Source organism: Microtus ochrogaster, chromosome 7 (genome assembly GCF_000317375.1).
Source record: "Microtus ochrogaster isolate Prairie Vole_2 chromosome 7, MicOch1.0, whole genome shotgun sequence".
Lineage (NCBI taxonomy): Eukaryota > Metazoa > Chordata > Mammalia > Rodentia > Cricetidae > Microtus > Microtus ochrogaster.
The window spans coordinates 1,873,645-1,880,842 of NC_022014.1; the positions used below are offsets into that span (position 1 = coordinate 1,873,645).

The window sequence follows — 7,198 nt, forward strand, 5'->3', positions numbered from 1 at the left end:
CACTGCTTGCTTCAGACACCAAGTTTTGCTTTCTCTGAGTCCCTACTTCTTCTGTTCTGGAGTGTCCACTTGTCTGTTCACCTCTGGGAGAGAGCCCGAACCCCTAGACAGCTGACCTTAGTGAAAGAACCCAAACCCCTAGATAGATGACCCCAGGGAAAGAGCCCAGACCCCTAGACAGATAACCCTGGGCTCGTACCCCCATTACATGGTTATAGGTGTGCACCCACACTTGGTGTGTTCTGAATGTTTCTGAAACTCTTCGCTCTATCTGAGGATCTTTTGGACAAAGAATTGCTACATTGGTAGGATCTGGTTGCTGAAAAACATGAATCTGCCCTACTTCCAGGCTGACTGGAAACCCGTAGACCCCCTCTCTAGCGCAGTATCTGCTTTCCCAGACAATGTGCTCTTCAGTCTGACTCCCCATGCTTTGGGTACAGATTTCAAAAGCTTAACAACAAAAGATTCCGATCCAGAGCTAAGAAGTAGTTCAGTTATAATGTCCTCTGCTTGTATGCACAAAACCTCCAGTATCAAATGAAAGGAAAGGAGGGAGGAGAGGGAAGGAGGGGGGAGGAAGAAGGGGGGCAAAGGAAGAAGAGAAGAGGGAAGAGGAGGGGGGAGGAATAGAAGGGCCTCTCTAGTTTGACTTGAACCAAATAACAAGAGGAAGAAGCATTGTAGAGCTTTGATTTTAGGGATGACTCCAAGCTCCTGAACTCCTGCCCTGTGGAGCAAAAGGAAAGGAAGACAGCTCTCTCGCGACTGTCCCTGTAAGGGAACCAGGGGATATTCAAGGCCACCAGCCATATTCTGGGTGACCTGGAAGCAAGAAGGGAAGGCAGATATTATCTCTATAGCCCTCTCCCTCCACAGTGCCCCAGATCGTTAGCATGAATTAGGATTATCCCAGGGCTGCTGAGATGTTGAGGTTTCATAAACAGAAACAGTTTCTTCAGTGTCACAGGAATCTTTCTGAAATAGAACTACACAGTGAGACCCTGTTTGAAAAACAAAAAAGCAAGGTCTAAGGTCTCTCCAGCTTTCTTTTCTTTTTTAATTTATTCATTTATTATGTTGCCTCCTGTTGCCTGCATGTATGCCTGCCCGCCAGAAGAGGGCACCAGATCTCATAGATGGTTGTGAGCCACCATGTGGTTGCTAAGAATTGAACTCAGAACCTCTGGAGGATCAGCCAGTGCTCTTACTTAACCTCTGAGCCATTTCTCCAGCCCAGATCACATCTTTAAAGAAAATATTTCATTGGAGAGTCTAGCTTACAGTTCAGAGGTTCAGTTCATCATCATCATGGTGGGGAGCATGGTGACATACAGGCATACTTGGTACTGGAGAGGTAGCTTAGGAGTCCTGCATCTTGCAGGCAACAGGAGGTTGATTGAAAGTTGCACTGAAGCTTGGCAGTGGTGGCACACGACTTTAATCTCAGCACTCACAGGCAGAGGAAGGCAGATCTCTGTGAGTTAGAGGCCAGCCTGGTTTACAAAGCTAGTTACAGAGAAACCCTGTCTCGTAAAACAAAACAAAACAAAAAGCCACACTGAGCAAGGCTTGACCTCAAAGTTTGCCCCACAGTGACACACTTCCTCCAAATCTATACCCACCCGACAAAGCCACACCTCCTGCTAGTGCCACTCCCTGTGAGATTATGGAGGTCAGTTACATTCAAACTCCCGCAGTTTGTGTCATCACACTTACCTATCGCACATTTTTTCTTAAAAAATTAGATGCAGCCAGGCGGTGGTGGCGCACACCTTTAATCCCAGCACTTGGGAGGCAGAGGCAGGCGGATCTCTGTGAGTTTGAGACCAGCCTGGTTTACAAGAGCTAGTTCCAGGACAGGAACCAAAGCCACAGAGAAACCCTGTCTCGAAAAATCATAAAAAAAATTAGATGCAAATTTTTTATTCAATATTAAATTCTTTTAACTATAAATAATTCAGTCTTAAGTGCTTCCCAGCTTTATAATACTGTAGGCATTTTCAGGGACCTTACAGACTTCAGCTGTCCTTAAGGCTTGCAACACGGCATCACTAGTGCCTGCATTTTCTAAATTTCTGCAGAAGCACACTGAGATAAGCAGATTAATTGACTGGTTCTCTTTCTTTCTTCTTTTCTTTCTTTTTTGTGTTTTATTTAATATGTATGGATATTTTGCCTACATGTGTATCTAGTGCCTGGTGATAGTGGAGGCAGGAAGATGGCATTGGATTCCCTGGAACTGGAGATAAAGACAGTTGTTAGCCTTCATACAGGTGCTGGGAGCCAAACCCAGGGCCTCTGAACGAGCAGCCAGTGCTCCTAACCCCTGAGCCTTCTCGCCAGGCTTCCTACTGGAGCTCTTAAAAGAACCCATTTCTGGATTGGAGTTGGCTCCATGGTTAAGAGCAGTTATTTGTTTTTTTCGGTTTTTTTGTTTTGTTTTTTTTTTTCCAAGACAGGGGTTTCTCTGTAGCTTTGGAGCCTGTCCTGGAACTAGCTCTTGTAGACCAGGCTGGCCTAAAACTCACAAAGACCCACCTGCCTCTGCCTCCCAAGTGCTGGGATTAAAGGCATGCGCTACCACCGCCCGGCATATTTGTTCTTTTGAAAGACCTTGGTTGGATTCTCGGCACGCACGTGGAGACTTACACTTTCTTAAGCACCAGGCATGCATGTGGCACATGGACATATGTATAGGCAAAGCACTCATATGAATAAAATAAATCTTTTTAAAAAACCCAAAAAGGCTGGAGAGATGGCTCAGCGGTTAAGAGCATTGCCTGCTTTTCCAAAGTTCCTGAGTTCAATTCCCAGCAACCACATGGTGGCTCACAACCATCTGTAATGAGGTCTGGTGCCCTCTTCTGGCCTGCAGGCATACACACAGACAAAACATTGTATACATAATAAATAAATATTTTACCAGCCTGGTCTACAGAGCTAGTTCCAGGACAGGCTCCAAAGCCACAGAGAAACCCTGTCTCGAAAAACCAAAAAAAAAAAAAAAAAAAACCCAGAAAGTACCCATGTGGTGGTTTGAGTAGGTATGGCCCCCGCAGACTCACGTGTTTGAGCACTTGACTCATAGGGAATGGCACTCTTAGGAGATATGACCTAGAAGGAGTGGGTATCTGTCATGGTCCAGGACCAGCCTGTACCATAAATTATCTCTCGGACCAGCAGGAAGGCATGAGAATAAAGACATAATTCATGTGACCTTATTGGGAGGGAGTTTTCAGGGATCCCTCATGAAGTCCTTAATTCTCATCCTGAAAATCATCTGCGTTTATTCTCCAAACAAACAGCTTTTATACCAAAACGTAAACTGAGGGGGAAGCTCATTAGCATTCTTTTTCCTAGGTAGCCAGGAGAATGACTGTGGTCGTGTCCACACCTTCCTATGCCCATTTTGTCACATCTTCCCATCTATGCCTGCTCTGTATGCCTGCTCTGTCACGTAGACCGAATTAGCACCTCTTTCCCAGGCCACCTCCCAAATTACAAAGGAGATAGCGACATTAGCATATCCTGACCCTTTGTTTAGGATGGTGTCAATTTGTCTGGAAAAGTTGGTGACCACCTTCTGTGTGGCAGGTGCAAACTGTGGCCTGAAAGTCTGGCCGCCATATAGTGTAGACTATGGGCCTGTATAATATGGCCTTACAGGTATAGCCTTGTTGGAGGAAGTTCGTCACTGTGTGGAGTGGGTGTTGAGGTGTCATATATGCTTAAACTATGCCCATTGTGGCACACAGCTACTTCTGCTTCCTGTGGATCAAGATGTACAACTCGGGGACTGGAGAGATGACTCAGTGGTTAATAGCACTTGGTGCTCTTCTAGAGATCCTGAGTTCAATTCCCAGCAACCATATGGTAGCTCACAACCATCTATAGTGGGATTTGATGCCCTCTTTTGGCATGAAGTCAATAGAGCATTCCTGTATATATATATATATATTACATAAATCTTTTTTAAAAGATTTTATTTATTTATTATATATACAGTGTTCTGCCTGCATGTATGCCTGCTTGCCAGAAGAGGGCACCAGTTCTCATTATAAATGGTTGTGAGCCACCATGTGGCTGTTGGGAATTGAATTTAGGGCATCTGGAAGAGCAACCATTGCTCTTAACCTCTAAGCCATCTCTCCAGTCAAATACATAAATCCTTAAAAAAAAAAAAGTAGAACTCTCAGCTGTTCTTCATTATCATGTCTGCCTGCATGCTACCATGAAGATAATCCACTAGCTCCTAAAACTGCAAGCCAGTCCCAATTAAATGTTTTCCTTTATAAAAGTTGCCATGGTCATTGGTCATAGTGTTTCTTCACAGCAGTAGAAAGCCTAACTATATGCTGAGCGGTGGTGGTGCACGCCTTTAATCCCAACACTCGGGAGGCAGAGGCAGGAAGATCTTTGTGAGTTTGAGGCCAGCCTGGTCTACAAGAGCTAGTTCCAGGACAGGCTCAAAGCTACAGAGAAACCCTGCCTCGAAAAATCAAAAAAGACAGAAAGGAAGGAAGAAAGGAAAGAAGAAGGAAGGAAGGAAGGAAGGAAGGAAGGAAGGAAGGAGAGAAGGAAGGAAGAAAAAGCCCAACTAAGACAGAAATTGGTACCAGGCATGGGATATTGCTATGATAGGCCTGACCATGTTTTTGTTTGGAAAAATTTGAACTTTGAGAGTTTGTGTTCAGAAAGCAGTGGAATGCTTTTAAGTGCTGCTTAATGGTCCATACTAGTAGGACCACCGAAGACAATGGTGATAAGGGGGATTTGAACTGTGAGAGCCTGGGTCAAGAGGTTCCAGAGGAGAAGAGTTTTAGTATGTTGTCTAAAGATCATTCCTGTGATAGTTTGGTGAATTGGTTGCTTTTTGCGCTATCCAAAGTGTCTGCTTGTGGCTAAAGAGTTTTGGATTAATTCCATTGGCAGAGGAACTCTCAAAACATCCAAGTATAGTCTCTGTCATGTCGTTGTTGGTGTTAACTATACACATTTTGTTTTGTTTTATTTTGTTTTTTGTTTTTTTTGGGGGGGGCAGTTTCGAGACAGGGTTTCTCTGTGTAGCTTTGGTGCCTGTCCTGGAACTTGCTCTATAGACCAGGCTGGCCTTGAACTCACAGAGATCTGCCTGCCTCTGACTTCTGAGTGCTGGGATTAAAGGCCTGTGCCACCACTGCCCAGTTATTTATTCATTATAAATCTAATAAAGATTTATAGTGCAAAGGAGTGAACTGAACAAATAAAAGCACAAAATGTACAGATTGCCAGGCGGTGGTGGCGCACACCTTTAATCCCAGCACTCGGGAGGCAGAGGCAGGCAGATCTCTGGAAGTTCGAGGCCAGCCTGGTCTACAAGACCTAGTTCCGGGATGGGCACCAAAGCTACAGAGAAACCCGGTCTCAAAAAAAAACCAAGAAAAAAAAATGTACAGATTAAGGAGAAAAGGGGCAAAGGGAGTAGAAGGCAACTATGCCCTGTGTTCAAAGAGATAAACAGATTAAGAAATGGAATATAGGGAGTAGTGATCTCAGGACAAGACCCCACCCAGCTCAACTTCCAATTTGGGAAAATAAAGAGCAGCATAAATCCACCCATGGTGGTGAGTGCCTTTAATCTCAGTACTCAGAAAGTAGAAGCTGGCAGATCTCTGAGACTGAGAGACCTAACTTGAGAGATCTGGTCTGCAGATCAAGTTACAGGATGTAGGAGGAGGGCTGGCTTGTTTGTTCCCAGCAGCCTGGCTAGCTTAGCCCTGAAATAACCATACAGAAACTGTATTAATTAAATCACTGTTTGGCCCATTAGCTCTAGCTTCTTAATTTAACCCATTTCTATTAATCTGTGTATCACCACTAGGTTGTGGCCTGTCAGCAATGTTTCAGCATGTCTATCTCTGGTGGCAGATCCATGGCGGCTCTCTAACTCCATCCTTCTTTCTCCCAGCATTCATTTCTGTCTTCCCCACCTACCTAAGTTCTGTCCTATCAACAGGCCAAGGCAGTTTCTTTATTCATTAATGGTAATCACAGCACACAGAAGGGACTGCCACATCACCTTCCCTTTTCTGCTTAAATAAAAAGGAAGGTTTTAACTTTAACATAGTAAAATTACATATAAAAAGCAGTTATCAAGCAAGAATTACAGTTAGAATATTTCTATTTACTTTATCTTTTATCATTACTAAGTAAAACTTAACTGTAACTATAAATTCTTCAACCCCATCAAAGACTCCAGAAGGATATAACATTACCTAAGTAAACAGAAGGTACATTGTAAGCAACTTCCAAAACTCTAGAATTGACAGAGACATCTCATTGCCTGGACAGTCACCCAAAGTTCTTCTGTATCATTGGGACATCCATCTTCAGCCTACAGGACCATAATATCTAGCAGACTTTTCCATGAAGCAGGAAATTTCAAAGACAGTTCCACCTATATTGGCAGTTTTCAGTCACTTTCTTCTGTGTTCTGCAGAACGTCTAGCAGACTCTTTTGTGTAGCAAGAACCCTGAAGGACCATCTCACCTTTAGACAAGTCCAACAGCCATTGCTCTGTGGGTCCTACCTGTCCAGTTCAGCAGTCTATGCAAGAGCAGTTTTTTGCCCAAATGACTAACCAATTCCGTAAGGAGCCTCTTTGATGCTCATCTTCCTCTTGCAGTAGTTTGTGCTGCCAGGAGCAGACATGTCTCATTGTCATGAAAAGTCCTAAGTTATTAAAACATTTTAAATGCCATATTCTAAAGGTCTCTAAAAGATTTGAAGAATATCTGTCTAACGGAAATATATCTCTATACACCTAGAAAATCTAACTAACATGACTATAAGCTTGACTATTATATATAAGTATCTATTAACTTATATTTCTTGAGCTGGGCAGTGGTGGCACATGCCTTTAACCCCAGCACTCAGGGGGCAGAGGCAGGCAGATCTCTGTGAGTTAGAGACCAGCCTGGTCTACAAGAGCTAGTTCCAGGACAGGCAGCAAAGCTACAGAGAAACCTTGTCTCGAAAAAAAACAAAAAAGAAAAAAAAAAACTCAAAAAACCCAAAAAACAAAAAAACCTTATATTTCTTAATTATACATTACATTTTTTATTATTTATTTATTATGTATACAATATTCTGTCTGTGTTTATGCCTGCAGGCCAGAAGAGGGCACCAGACCCCATTACAGATGGTTGTGAGCCA

General features: G+C 43.4%; 1 non-coding gene across 1 annotated transcript; it reads right to left on the minus strand.

The window, feature by feature from the left end:
• Nucleotides 1–1,989: 1,989 nt before the first annotated feature.
• Nucleotides 1,990–2,120, minus strand: LOC113456390. The gene has a single exon (XR_003377212.1). It is a non-coding gene; the product is annotated as a small nucleolar RNA SNORA33 (small nucleolar RNA).
• Between the last annotated feature and the right edge of the window lie 5,078 nt (nt 2,121–7,198).